The sequence below is a fragment of the Mobula birostris genome, chromosome 2, assembly GCF_030028105.1.
Source record: "Mobula birostris isolate sMobBir1 chromosome 2, sMobBir1.hap1, whole genome shotgun sequence".
In the NCBI taxonomy this organism is placed as follows: Eukaryota; Metazoa; Chordata; class Chondrichthyes; order Myliobatiformes; family Myliobatidae; genus Mobula; species Mobula birostris.
Genome location: NC_092371.1, coordinates 113,556,738 through 113,570,968, shown reverse-complemented (window position 1 = coordinate 113,570,968; position 14,231 = coordinate 113,556,738). Strand labels below are relative to the sequence as shown.

The 14,231-nt window shown below is 57.3% G+C and overlaps 8 non-coding genes across 8 annotated transcripts; all 8 read right to left on the bottom strand.

Annotated features, from left to right (window-relative positions):
• Positions 1–1,260: 1,260 nt before the first annotated feature.
• Positions 1,261–1,379, bottom strand: LOC140194357 (5S ribosomal RNA). Its single transcript, XR_011885204.1, has one exon. It is a non-coding gene; the product is annotated as a 5S ribosomal RNA (ribosomal RNA).
• Positions 1,380–2,803: 1,424 nt separating this feature from the next.
• LOC140194356 (5S ribosomal RNA) lies at positions 2,804–2,922 on the bottom strand. Its single transcript, XR_011885203.1, has one exon. It is a non-coding gene; the product is annotated as a 5S ribosomal RNA (ribosomal RNA).
• Positions 2,923–4,785: 1,863 nt separating this feature from the next.
• LOC140194270 (5S ribosomal RNA) lies at positions 4,786–4,904 on the bottom strand. The gene has a single exon (XR_011885121.1). It is a non-coding gene; the product is annotated as a 5S ribosomal RNA (ribosomal RNA).
• A 1,429-nt stretch (positions 4,905–6,333) lies between these two features.
• On the bottom strand, positions 6,334–6,452 carry LOC140194355 (5S ribosomal RNA). Its single transcript, XR_011885202.1, has one exon. It is a non-coding gene; the product is annotated as a 5S ribosomal RNA (ribosomal RNA).
• A 1,869-nt stretch (positions 6,453–8,321) lies between these two features.
• Positions 8,322–8,440, bottom strand: LOC140194295 (5S ribosomal RNA). The gene has a single exon (XR_011885146.1). It is a non-coding gene; the product is annotated as a 5S ribosomal RNA (ribosomal RNA).
• A 1,426-nt stretch (positions 8,441–9,866) lies between these two features.
• Positions 9,867–9,985, bottom strand: LOC140194354 (5S ribosomal RNA). Its single transcript, XR_011885201.1, has one exon. It is a non-coding gene; the product is annotated as a 5S ribosomal RNA (ribosomal RNA).
• A 1,863-nt stretch (positions 9,986–11,848) lies between these two features.
• Positions 11,849–11,967, bottom strand: LOC140194294 (5S ribosomal RNA). The gene has a single exon (XR_011885145.1). It is a non-coding gene; the product is annotated as a 5S ribosomal RNA (ribosomal RNA).
• A 1,423-nt stretch (positions 11,968–13,390) lies between these two features.
• LOC140194353 (5S ribosomal RNA) lies at positions 13,391–13,509 on the bottom strand. Its single transcript, XR_011885200.1, has one exon. It is a non-coding gene; the product is annotated as a 5S ribosomal RNA (ribosomal RNA).
• Between the last annotated feature and the right edge of the window lie 722 nt (positions 13,510–14,231).

The following is a 14,231-nucleotide window of genomic DNA, read 5'->3' as shown; positions in this document are numbered from 1 at the left end:
GCAAAAGTCCCACCTATTCAAGGAGGTTCCGTCGCTTGATGAGGCATTCAGCGCCAGGTCCTAAACTGGATTTCACATCGCCTTGGCGGCACAAGACAGGCATTGGCAGTTTCGCGGCTCTGCGTCTGTACGAGATTCGATCTGATTGAAATCTATCAAATATTGAAAGGCCGAGATAGGAGGGATGTGCTGAGGATGTTTCCTATGGCAGTCATGTGCAGCAGCTGAGGCCACAGCCTCAGTCAGACGTCTCTTTGGAACAAAGTTGAGGAGTAGTTCGTTAAGGGAGGCTGGTGGATATGTGAAATTGTTTGCCACGGACGCCTAGCGATACAATGTCGGTGGGTACGTTTCAGGCGAACGTTGATGGGTTCTTGATCAGCAACGGCTTCAAATAGAGAGGGTGGGATAATTAACCGTCTGAAGGTGGGTGCAAAAGTGCCTCATTCATTCAGTCCCATGTCTCATGCTCCTGCAGGGCGGAGAGGATAACAGCTGCGCACGGACTAGATGGGCCGAGGGGCCTGCTCACACTGTCAGCGCAACTGCCTGCCGGCGAGCACAGCCACCCCTGCCAGAGAAGTGCAACTGCGCCAAAAGTGGCTGGACCAAAGGATAGTGGACGACGGAAGCAGCTTCTACAGAGTTATGCACAGACCCCAGGCCGGCTGAAGGGAATGCGTGGACAGTATGGGGATCGAACCCACGACCTTGGCGTTATTAGCACCACGCTCTGACCAACTGAGCTAACCGTCCTCGCCTGGGTGGGGCGCGGCTACCTATTGCCAGTCCGGCGGCCTGCACATGAACCGGCTGGTCCGACTCAGCCATGACAAGCTCTTGAGAGCAGCTTGTGCCGCACAGGGCCAGCCGGCTTAGCCGCGGGAAGCAGCTGCCGCCTTTGGTGATGCCTGCTCAGGTGGCAAAGGCAGAGCCGAAGCTGAGAATGGGCGCTGTACGCAAGCGCAGGACACAGCGCAAGCAAGCTTGGGTGGCCTTGCGTCTGGCTGCCTGACTGGCTGAGAGTAAGCGCCGGCAGCAGCTCGCTGCCGAAGCGCGGCTGTCAGGGCCAGGTGATGAAGCATGCTGCTAAGCGCAGCCGGCAGCCGAGCAAAAGCAGATTCTTGTGCCTTGACAGCAGAGTGCTTGCGTTTGCAGGCTGAGTGGCAAACGGAGAGCGCAGAGTGTATGAGTGAGAGGGAGAGAGAAAAAATGAAAAAGACAGCACCTCCTGCTGGGGCAGTTGGGCAGAGGAGCAAAAGCCTACGGCACCTGGTATTCCCAGGCGGTCTCCCATCCAAGTACTAACCAGGCCTGAGCCTGCTTAGCTTCCGAGATCAGACGAGATCGGGCGTTTTCAGGCTAGTATGGCCGTAGGCACCAGTGCACCGCTCCTCTCCGCACTTAAGCGGCATGCAGCCACTCTCAGCTTGCTCCCACGCTGCTCCTCATTTCTTACACTCCTCTGCCTTCGCCCCTTCACTCACATCCTACACTCTCCCCTCCCATTTTCACCTCTCCTCTCTCACCCGTCCTCCTCACCATCCACTGGCCACTCCGCTGCTTGCTGCTCACATCACTAGCCACCTCACAATCAGTGCTCCTACCGCACCCCCCCCCCCACAGACAGAGACCACTCGCTGCCCAGGGCCCCACTGCGCTGGCCCTGACGGGCGCCGCAGCTCTGTTTCCTCTTTCTTCGCTTTTACTCTACCTTCTGCCTACCAGTGAAGAGATCGCACCCGCTCCAGCCTAGCTATTTAAGACCACCTCAGCTTAGGCAAGCCCGCCGGCCGATGGGATCACAGCTCCTTTTCTCCCCTTACTTCGGAAGGGATCTCAGAAACTTGTCAGACCGCCGGCACTAGATGCTGCGCTGAGAAACCGATCTGACAAATTTTATCGAGGACGCGAACAGCAATGGTCATGAGCGAGAGGCGCTGGACGCTGTCGACCGGCAGTCGAGCCAGGCCTTTGCAAAGGTCCCACATTATCAAGGAGGTTCTATCGCTTGATGAGGCATTCAGCGCTAGGTCCTGAATTGGATTGCACATTGCCTTGGCGGCACAAGACAGGCAACGGTACTTTCCTGCCTCTACATCTGTACGAGCTTCGATCTCATTTGGATAGCGATTCGTCGAATGGTGGGTGTAAATGAGCGTCATTCATTCACTCCGATGTCTCATGCTCCTGCAGAGCGCAGAGAATAACAGCTGCGCACGGAAGAGATGGGCCGAAGGGCCTGCTCCTCTGCTGGAGCAATCTGTCAGCACAACTGGCTGCCGGCCAGCACCGCCACCCCTGTCCTACATTAGCCTGCCAGAGAGGTGCAACTGCGCCAAAAGTAGCGAGACCAAAGGACGCAACTTCTACAGAGTCATGCTCAGACCCAGTATGGCGATCGAATCCACCACCTTGGTCGCGGGAAGCAGCTGCCGCCTTTGGTGATGGCGGCTCAGGTGGCAAAGGCAGAGCCGAAGCTGAGAATGGGTGCTGTACGCAAGCGCAGGACACAGCGCAAGCAAGCTTGTGCCCTTGCATCTGCTTGCCTGCCTGCCTGTCTGAGAGTGAGAGCCGGCAGAAGCACACTGCCGAAGCGCGGCTGTCAGGGCCAGTTGATGAAGCATGCTGCTCAGCGCAGCCGGCAGCCCAGCAAAAGCAGATTCTTTTGCCTTGACAACAGAGTGCTTGCGTTTGCAGTCTGAGTGGCAAACGGAGAGCGCAGCGTGTAGGAGTGAGATGGAGAGAGAGAAAAAAGAAAAAGACAGTACCTCCTGGTGGGGCAATTGGGCAAAGGATCAAAAGCCTACGGCACCTGGTATTCCCAGGCGGTCTCCCATCCAAGTACTAACCAGGCCTGAGCCTGCTTAGCTTCCGAGATCAGACGAGATCGGGCGTTTTCAGGCTAGTATGGCCGTAGGCACCAGTGCACCGCTCCTCTCCGCACTTAAGCGGCATGCAGCCACTCTCAGCTTGCTCCCACGCTGCTCCTCCTTTCTTACACTCCTCTGCCTTCGCCCCTTCACTCACATCCTACACTCTCCCCTCCCATTTTCACCTCTCCTCTCTCACCCGTCCTCCTCACCATCCACTGGCCACTCCGCTGCTTGCTGCTCACATCACTAGCCACCACACAATCAGTGCTCCTACCGCACCCCCCCCCCACCCCCAACAGACACAGACCTCTCGCTGCTCAGGCCGCCACTGCGCTGGTCCTGACGGCTGCCGCATCTCTGCTTCCCCTTTCTTCGCGTTTACTCTACCTTCTGCCTACCAGTGAAGAGATCGCACCCGCTCCAGCCTAGCTATTTAAGACCACCTCAGCTTCGGCAAGCCCGCCGGCCGATGGGATCACAGCACCTTTTCTCCCCTTACTTCGGAAGGGAACTTAGAAACTTGTCAGACCGCCGGCACTAGATGCTGCGGTGAGAAATCGATCTGACAAATTTAATCGAGGAGGCGAACAGGAATGGTCATGAGCGAGAGGCGCTGGACGCTGCCGACCGGCAGTCAAGCCAGGCCTTTGCAAAAGTCCCACCTATTCAAGGAGGTTCCTTCGCTTTATGAGGCATTCAGCGCCAGGTCCTAAATTGGATTTCACATCGCCTTGGCGGCACAAGACAGGCATTGGCAGTTTCGCGGCTCTGCGTCTGTACGAGATTCGATCTGATTGAAATCTATCAAATATTGAAAGGCCGAGATAGGAGGGATGTGCTGAGGATGTTTCCTACGGCAGTCATGTGCAGCAGCTGAGGCCACAGCCTCAGTCAGACGTCTCTTTGGAACAAAGTTGAGGAGTAGTTCGTTAAGGGAGGCTGGTGGATATGTGAAATTGTTTGCCACGGACGCCTAGCGATACAATGTCGGTGGGTACGTTTCAGGCGAACGTTGATGGGTTCTTGATCAGCAACGGCTTCAAATAGAGAGGGTGGGATAATTAACCGTCTGAAGGTGGGTGCAAAAGTGCCTCATTCATTCAGTCCCATGTCTCATGCTCCTGCAGGGCGGAGAGAATAACAGCTGCGCACGGACCAGATGGGCCGAGGGGCCTGCTCACACTGTCAGCGCAACTGCCTGCCGGCGAGCACAGCCACCCCTGCCAGAGAAGTGCAACTGCGCCAAAAGTGGCTGGACCAAAGGATAGTGGACGACGGAAGCAGCTTCTACAGAGTCATGCACAGACCCCGGGCCGGCTAAAGGGAATGCGTGGACAGTATGGGGATCGAACCCACGACCTTGGCGTTATTAGCACCACGCTCTGACCAACTGAGCTAACCGTCCTCGCCTGGGTGGGGCGCGGCTACCTATTGCCAGTCCGGCGGCCTGCAGATGAACCGGCTGGTCCGACTCAGCCATGACAAGCTCTTGAGAGCAGCTTGTGCCGCACAGGGCCATCCGGCTTAGCCGCGGGAAGCAGCTGCCGTCTTTGGTGATGCCTGCTCAGGTGGCAAAGGCAGAGCCGAAGCTGAGAATGGGCGCTGTACGCAAGCGCAGGACACAGCGCAAGCAAGCTTGGGTGCCCTTGCGTCTGGCTGCCTGACTGGCTGAGAGTGAGCGCCGGCAGCAGCTCGCTGCCGAAGCGCGGCTGTCAGGGCCAGGTGATGAAGCATGCTGCCAAGCGCAGCCGGCAGCCCAGCAAAAGCAGATCCTTGTGCCTTGACAGTAGAGTGCTTGCGTTTGCAGGCTGACTGGCAAACGGAGAGCGCAGAGTGTATGAGTGAGAGGGAGAGAGAAAAAATGAAAAAGACAGCACCTCCTGCTGGGGCAGTTGGGCAGAGGAGCAAAAGCCTACGGCACCTGGTATTCCCAGGCGGTCTCCCATTCAAGTACTAACCAGGCCTGAGCCTGCTTAGCTTCCGAGATCAGACGAGATCGGGCGTTTTCAGGCTAGTATGGCCGTAGGCACCAGTGCACCGCTCCTCTCCGCACTTAAGCGGCATGCAGCCACTCTCAGCTTGCTCCCACGCTGCTCCTCCTTTCTTACACTCCTCTGCCTTCGCCCCTTCACTCACACCCTACACTCTCCCCTCCCACTTTCACCTCTCCTCTCTCACCCGTCCTCCTCACCATTCACTGGCCACTCCGCTGCTTCCTGCTCACATCACTAGCCACCACACAATCAGTGCTCCTACCGCACCCCCCCCCACCCCCAACAGACACAGACCTCTCGCTGCCCAGGTCGCCACTGCGCTGGTCCTGACGGCCGCCGCATCTCTGCTTCCCCTTTCTTCTTGTTTACTCTACCTTCTGCCTACCAGTGAAGAGATCGCACCCGCTCCAGCCTAGCTATTTAAGACCACCTCAGCTTCGGCAAGCCCGCCGGCCGATGGGATCACAGCTCCTTTTCTCCCCTTACTTCGGAAGGGATCTCAGAAACTTGTCAGACCGCCGGCACTAGATGCTGCGCTGAGAAACCGATCTGACAAATTTTATCGAGGACGCGAACAGCAATGGTCATGAGCGAGAGGCGCTGGACGCTGTCGACCGGCAGTCGAGCCAGGCCTTTGCAAAGGTCCCACCTATTCAAGGAGGTTCCTTCGCTTTATGAGGCATTCAGCGCCAGGTCCTAAATTGGATTTCACATCGCCTTGGCGGCACAAGACAGGCAACGGTACTTTCCTGCCTCTACATCTGTACGAGCTTCGATCTCATTTGGATAGCGATTCGTCGAATGGTGGGTGTAAATGAGCGTCATTCATTCACTCCGATGTCTCATGCTCCTGCAGAGCGCAGAGAATAACAGCTGCGCACGGAAGAGATGGGCCGAAGGGCCTGCTCCTCTGCTGGAGCAATCTGTCAGCACAACTGGCTGCCGGCCAGCACCGCCACCCCTGTCCTACATTAGCCTGCCAGAGTGGTGCAACTGCGCCAAAAGTAGCGAGACCAAAGGACGCAACTTCTACAGAGTCATACTCAGACCCAGTATGGCGATCGAATCCACCACCTTGGTCGCGGGAAGCAGCTGCCGCCGTTGGTGATGGCGGCTCAGGTGGCAAAGGCAGAGCCGAAGCTGAGAATGGGCGCTGTACGCAAGCGCAGGACACAGCGCAAGCAAGCTTGTGCCCTTGCATCTGCTTGCCTGCCTGCCTGTCTGAGAGTGAGAGCCGGCAGAAGCACACTGCCGAAGCGCGGCTGTCAGGGCCAGGTGATGAAGCATGCTGCTCAGCGCAGCCGGCAGCCCAGCAAAAGCAGATTCTTTTGCCTTGACAGCAGAGTGCTTGCGTTTGCAGGCTGAGTGGCAAACGGAGAGCGCAGCGTGTATGAGTGAGATGGAGAGAGAGAAAAAAGAAAAAGACAGTACCTCCTGGTGGGGCAATTGGGCAAAGGATCAAAAGCCTACGGCACCTGGTATTCCCAGGCGGTCTCCCATCCAAGTACTAACCAGGCCTGAGCCTGCTTAGCTTCCGAGATCAGACGAGATCGGGCGTTTTCAGGCTAGTATGGCCGTAGGCACCAGTGCCCCGCTCCTCTCCGCACTTAAGCGGCATGCAGCCACTCTCAGCTTGCTCCCACGCTGCTCCTCCTTTCTTACACTCCTCTGCCTTCGCCCCTTCACTCACATCCTACACTCTCCCCTCCATTTTCACCTCTCCTCTCTCACCCGTCCTCCTCACCATTCACTGGCCACTCCGCTGCTTGCTGCTCACATCACTAGCCACCACACAATCAGTGCTCCTACCCCACTCCCAGCCCCCCCGCCCCACCCCACAGACACAGACCTCTCGCTGCCCAGGCCGCCACTGCGCTGGTCCTGACGGCTGCCGCATCTCTGCTTCCCCTTTCTTCGCGTTTACTCTACCTTCTGCCTACCAGTGAAGAGATCGCACCCGCTCCAGCCTAGCTATTTAAGACCACCTCAGCTTAGGCAAGCCCGCCGGCCGATGGGATCACAGCTCCTTTTCTCCCCTTACTTCGGAAGGGATCTCAGAAACTTGTCAGACCGCCGGCACGAGATGCTGCGGTGAGAAATCGATCTGACAAATTTAATCGAGGAGGCGAACAGGAATGGTCATGAGCGAGAGGCGCTGGACGCTGCCGACCGGCAGTCAAGCCAGGCCTTTGCAAAAGTCCCACCTATTCAAGGAGGTTCCTTCGCTTTATGAGGCATTCAGCGCCAGGTCCTAAATTGGATTTCACATCGCCTTGGCGGCACAAGACAGGCATTGGCAGTTTCGCGGCTCTGCGTCTGTACGAGATTCGATCTGATTGAAATCTATCAAATATTGAAAGGCCGAGATAGGAGGGATGTGCTGAGGATGTTTCCTACGGCAGTCATGTGCAGCAGCTGAGGCCACAGCCTCAGTCAGACGTCTCTTTGGAACAAAGTTGAGGAGTAGTTCGTTAAGGGAGGCTGGTGGATATGTGAAATTGTTTGCCACGGACGCCTAGCGATACAATGTCGGTGGGTACGTTTCAGGCGAACGTTGATGGGTTCTTGATCAGCAACGGCTTCAAATAGAGAGGGTGGGATAATTAACCGTCTCAAGGTGGGTGCAAAAGTGCCTCATTCATTCAGTCCCATGTCTCATGCTCCTGCAGGGCGGAGAGAATAACAGCTGCGCACGGACTAGATGGGCCGAGGGGCCTGCTCACACTGTCAGCGCAACTGCCTGCCGGCGAGCACAGCCACCCCTGCCAGAGAAGTGCAACTGCGCCAAAAGTGGCTGGACCAAAGGATAGTGGACGACGGAAGCAGCTTCTACAGAGTTATGCACAGACCCCAGGCCGGCTGAAGGGAATGCGTGGACAGTATGGGGATCGAACCCACGACCTTGGCGTTATTAGCACCACGCTCTGACCAACTGAGCTAACCGTCCTCGCCTGGGTGGGGCGCGGCTACCTATTGCCAGTCCGGCGGCCTGCACATGAACCGGCTGGTCCGACTCAGCCATGACAAGCTCTTGAGAGCAGCTTGTGCCGCACAGGGCCAGCCGGTTTAGCCGCGGGAAGCAGCTGCCGCCTTTGGTGATGCCTGCTCAGGTGGCAAAGGCAGAGCCGAAGCTGAGAATGGGCGCTGTACGCAAGCGCAGGACACAGCGCAAGCAAGCTTGGGTGCCCTTGCGTCTGGCTGCCTGACTGGCTGAGAGTGAGCGCCGGCAGCAGCTCGCTGCCGAAGCGCGGCTGTCAGGGCCAGGAGATGAAGCATGCTGCTAAGCGCAGCCGGCAGCCGAGCAAAAGCAGATTCTTGTGCCTTGACAGCAGAGTGCTTGCGTTTGCAGGCTGAGTGGCAAACGGAGAGCGCAGAGTGTATGAGTGAGAGGGAGAGAGAAAAAATGAAAAAGACAGCACCTCCTGCTGGGGCAGTTGGGCAGAGGAGCAAAAGCCTACGGCACCTGGTATTCCCAGGCGGTCTCCCATCCAAGTACTAACCAGGCCTGAGCCTGCTTAGCTTCCGAGATCAGACGAGATCGGGCGTTTTCAGGTTAGTATGGCCGTAGGCACCAGTGCACCGCTCCTCTCCGCACTTAAGCGGCATGCAGCCACTCTCAGCTTGCTCCCACGCTGCTCCTCCTTTCTTACACTCCTCTGCCTTCGCCCCTTCACTCACATCCTACACTCTCCCCTCCCATTTTCACCTCTCCTCTCTCACCCGTCCTCCTCACCATCCACTGGCCACTCCGCTGCTTGCTGCTCACATCACTAGCCACCTCACAATCAGTGCTCCTACCGCACCCCCCCCCCCCCACAGACAGAGACCACTCGCTGCCCAGGGCCCCACTGCGCTGGCCCTGACGGGCGCCGCAGCTCTGTTTCCTCTTTCTTCGCTTTTACTCTACCTTCTGCCTACCAGTGAAGAGATCGCACCCGCTCCAGCCTAGCTATTTAAGACCACCTCAGCTTAGGCAAGCCCGCCGGCCGATGGGATCACAGCTCCTTTTCTCCCCTTACTTCGGAAGGGATCTCAGAAACTTGTCAGACCGCCGGCACTAGATGCTGCGCTGAGAAACCGATCTGACAAATTTTATCGAGGACGCGAACAGCAATGGTCATGAGCGAGAGGCGCTGGACGCTGTCGACCGGCAGTCGAGCCAGGCCTTTGCAAAGGTCCCACATTATCAAGGAGGTTCTATCGCTTGATGAGGCATTCAGCGCTAGGTCCTGAATTGGATTGCACATTGCCTTGGCGGCACAAGACAGGCAACGGTACTTTCCTGCCTCTACATCTGTACGACCTTCGATCTCATTTGGATAGCGATTCGTCGAATGGTGGGTGTAAATGAGCGTCATTCATTCACTCCGATGTCTCATGCTCCTGCAGAGCGCAGAGAATAACAGCTGCGCACGGAAGAGATGGGCCGAAGGGCCTGCTCCTCTGCTGGAGCAATCTGTCAGCACAACTGGCTGCCGGCCAGCACCGCCACCCCTGTCCTACATTAGCCTGCCAGAGAGGTGCAACTGCGCCAAAAGTAGCGAGACCAAAGGACGCAACTTCTACAGAGTCATGCTCAGACCCAGTATGGCGATCGAATCCACCACCTTGGTCGCGGGAAGCAGCTGCCGCCTTTGGTGATGGCGGCTCAGGTGGCAAAGGCAGAGCCGAAGCTGAGAATGGGTGCTGTACGCAAGCGCAGGACACAGCGCAAGCAAGCTTGTGCCCTTGCATCTGCTTGCCTGCCTGCCTGTCTGAGAGTGAGAGCCGGCAGAAGCACACTGCCGAAGCGCGGCTGTCAGGGCCAGTTGATGAAGCATGCTGCTCAGCGCAGCCGGCAGCCCAGCAAAAGCAGATTCTTTTGCCTTGACAGCAGAGTGCTTGCGTTTGCAGGCTGAGTGGCAAACGGAGAGCGCAGCGTGTATGAGTGAGATGGAGAGAGAGAAAAAAGAAAAAGACAGTACCTCCTGGTGGGGCAATTGGGCAAAGGATCAAAAGCCTACGGCACCTGGTATTCCCAGGCGGTCTCCCATCCAAGTACTAACCAGGCCTGAGCCTGCTTAGCTTCCGAGATCAGACGAGATCGGGCGTTTTCAGGCTAGTATGGCCGTAGGCACCAGTGCACCGCTCCTCTCCGCACTTAAGCGGCATGCAGCCACTCTCAGCTTGCTCCCACGCTGCTCCTCCTTTCTTACACTCCTCTGCCTTCGCCCCTTCACTCACATCCTACACTCTCCCCTCCCATTTTCACCTCTCCTCTCTCACCCGTCCTCCTCACCATCCACTGGCCACTCCGCTGCTTGCTGCTCACATCACTAGCCACCACACAATCAGTGCTCCTACCGCAGCCCCCCCCCACCCCCAACAGACACAGACCTCTCGCTGCCCAGGCCGCCACTGCGCTGGTCCTGACGGCTGCCGCATCTCTGCTTCCCCTTTCTTCGCGTTTACTCTACCTTCTGCCTACCAGTGAAGAGATCGCACCCGCTCCAGCCTAGCTATTTAAGACCACCTCAGCTTAGGCAAGCCCGCCGGCCGATGGGATCACAGCTCCTTTTCTCCCCTTACTTCGGAAGGGATCTCAGAAACTTGTCAGACCGCCGGCACGAGATGCTGCGGTGAGAAATCGATCTGACAAATTTAATCGAGGAGGCGAACAGGAATGGTCATGAGCGAGAGGCGCTGGACGCTGCCGACCGGCAGTCAAGCCAGGCCTTTGCAAAAGTCCCACCTATTCAAGGAGGTTCCTTCGCTTTATGAGGCATTCAGCGCCAGGTCCTAAATTGGATTTCACATCGCCTTGGCGGCACAAGACAGGCATTGGCAGTTTCGCGGCTCTGCGTCTGTACGAGATTCGATCTGATTGAAATCTATCAAATATTGAAAGGCCGAGATAGGAGGGATGTGCTGAGGATGTTTCCTACGGCAGTCATGTGCAGCAGCTGAGGCCACAGCCTCAGTCAGACGTCTCTTTGGAACAAAGTTGAGGAGTAGTTCGTTAAGGGAGGCTGGTGGATATGTGAAATTGTTTGCCACGGACGCCTAGCGATACAATGTCGGTGGGTACGTTTCAGGCGAACGTTGATGGGTTCTTGATCAGCAACGGCTTCAAATAGAGAGGGTGGGATAATTAACCGTCTCAAGGTGGGTGCAAAAGTGCCTCATTCATTCAGTCCCATGTCTCATGCTCCTGCAGGGCGGAGAGAATAACAGCTGCGCACGGACTAGATGGGCCGAGGGGCCTGCTCACACTGTCAGCGCAACTGCCTGCCGGCGAGCACAGCCACCCCTGCCAGAGAAGTGCAACTGCGCCAAAAGTGGCTGGACCAAAGGATAGTGGACGACGGAAGCAGCTTCTACAGAGTTATGCACAGACCCCAGGCCGGCTGAAGGGAATGCGTGGACAGTATGGGGATCGAACCCACGACCTTGGCGTTATTAGCACCACGCTCTGACCAACTGAGCTAACCGTCCTCGCCTGGGTGGGGCGCGGCTACCTATTGCCAGTCCGGCGGCCTGCACATGAACCGGCTGGTCCGACTCAGCCATGACAAGCTCTTGAGAGCAGCTTGTGCCGCACAGGGCCAGCCGGTTTAGCCGCGGGAAGCAGCTGCCGCCTTTGGTGATGCCTGCTCAGGTGGCAAAGGCAGAGCCGAAGCTGAGAATGGGCGCTGTACGCAAGCGCAGGACACAGCGCAAGCAAGCTTGGGTGCCCTTGCGTCTGGCTGCCTGACTGGCTGAGAGTGAGCGCCGGCAGCAGCTCGCTGCCGAAGCGCGGCTGTCAGGGCCAGGAGATGAAGCATGCTGCTAAGCGCAGCCGGCAGCCGAGCAAAAGCAGATTCTTGTGCCTTGACAGCAGAGTGCTTGCGTTTGCAGGCTGAGTGGCAAACGGAGAGCGCAGAGTGTATGAGTGAGAGGGAGAGAGAAAAAATGAAAAAGACAGCACCTCCTGCTGGGGCAGTTGGGCAGAGGAGCAAAAGCCTACGGCACCTGGTATTCCCAGGCGGTCTCCCATCCAAGTACTAACCAGGCCTGAGCCTGCTTAGCTTCCGAGATCAGACGAGATCGGGCGTTTTCAGGTTAGTATGGCCGTAGGCACCAGTGCACCGCTCCTCTCCGCACTTAAGCGGCATGCAGCCACTCTCAGCTTGCTCCCACGCTGCTCCTCCTTTCTTACACTCCTCTGCCTTCGCCCCTTCACTCACATCCTACACTCTCCCCTCCCATTTTCACCTCTCCTCTCTCACCCGTCCTCCTCACCATCCACTGGCCACTCCGCTGCTTGCTGCTCACATCACTAGCCACCTCACAATCAGTGCTCCTACCGCACCCCCCCCCCACAGACAGAGACCACTCGCTGCCCAGGGCCCCACTGCGCTCGCCCTGACGGCCGCCGCAGCTCTGTTTCCTCTTTCTTCGCTTTTACTCTACCTTCTGCCTACCAGTGAAGAGATCGCACCCGCTCCAGCCTAGCTATTTAAGGCCACCTCAGCTTAGGCAAGCCCGCCGGCCGATGGGATCACAGCTCCTTTTCTCCCCTTACTTCGGAAGGGATCTCAGAAACTTGTCAGACCGCCGGCACTAGATGCTGCGCTGAGAAACCGATCTGACAAATTTTATCGAGGACGCGAACAGCAATGGTCATGAGCGAGAGGCGCTGGACGCTGTCGACCGGCAGTCGAGCCAGGCCTTTGCAAAGGTCCCACATTATCAAGGAGGTTCTATCGCTTGATGAGGCATTCAGCGCTAGGTCCTGAATTGGATTGCACATTGCCTTGGCGGCACAAGACAGGCAACGGTACTTTCCTGCCTCTACATCTGTACGAGCTTCGATCTCATTTGGATAGCGATTCGTCGAATGGTGGGTGTAAATGAGCGTCATTCATTCACTCCGATGTCTCATGCTCCTGCAGAGCGCAGAGAATAACAGCTGCGCACGGAAGAGATGGGCCGAAGGGCCTGCTCCTCTGCTGGAGCAATCTGTCAGCACAACTGGCTGCCGGCCAGCACCGCCACCCCTGTCCTACATTAGCCTGCCAGAGAGGTGCAACTGCGCCAAAAGTAGCGAGACCAAAGGACGCAACTTCTACAGAGTCATGCTCAGACCCAGTATGGCGATCGAATCCACCACCTTGGTCGCGGGAAGCAGCTGCCGCCTTTGGTGATGGCGGCTCAGGTGGCAAAGGCAGAGCCGAAGCTGAGAATGGGTGCTGTACGCAAGCGCAGGACACAGCGCAAGCAAGCTTGTGCCCTTGCATCTGCTTGCCTGCCTGCCTGTCTGAGAGTGAGAGCCGGCAGAAGCACACTGCCGAAGCGCGGCTGTCAGGGCCAGTTGATGAAGCATGCTGCTCAGCGCAGCCGGCAGCCCAGCAAAAGCAGATTCTTTTGCCTTGACAGCAGAGTGCTTGCGTTTGCAGGCTGAGTGGCAAACGGAGAGCGCAGCGTGTATGAGTGAGATGGAGAGAGAGAAAAAAGAAAAAGACAGTACCTCCTGGTGGGGCAATTGGGCAAAGGATCAAAAGCCTACGGCACCTGGTATTCCCAGGCGGTCTCCCATCCAAGTACTAACCAGGCCTGAGCCTGCTTAGCTTCCGAGATCAGACGAGATCGGGCGTTTTCAGGCTAGTATGGCCGTAGGCACCAGTGCACCGCTCCTCTCCGCACTTAAGCGGCATGCAGCCACTCTCAGCTTGCTCCCACGCTGCTCCTCCTTTCTTACACTCCTCTGCCTTCGCCCCTTCACTCACATCCTACACTCTCCCCTCCCATTTTCACCTCTCCTCTCTCACCCGTCCTCCTCACCATCCACTGGCCACTCCGCTGCTTGCTGCTCACATCACTAGCCACCACACAATCAGTGCTCCTACCGCAGCCCCCCCCCACCCCCAACAGACACAGACCTCTCGCTGCCCAGGCCGCCACTGCGCTGGTCCTGACGGCTGCCGCATCTCTGCTTCCCCTTTCTTCGCGTTTACTCTACCTTCTGCCTACCAGTGAAGAGATCGCACCCGCTCCAGCCTAGCTATTTAAGACCACCTCAGCTTAGGCAAGCCCGCCGGCCGATGGGATCACAGCTCCTTTTCTCCCCTTACTTCGGAAGGGATCTCAGAAACTTGTCAGACCGCCGGCACGAGATGCTGCGGTGAGAAATCGATCTGACAAATTTAATCGAGGAGGCGAACAGGAATGGTCATGAGCGAGAGGCGCTGGACGCTGCCGACCGGCAGTCAAGCCAGGCCTTTGCAAAAGTCCCACCTATTCAAGGAGGTTCCTTCGCTTTATGAGGCATTCAGCGCCAGGTCCTAAATTGGATTTCACATCGCCTTGGCGGCACAAGACAGGCATTGGCAGTTTCGCGGCT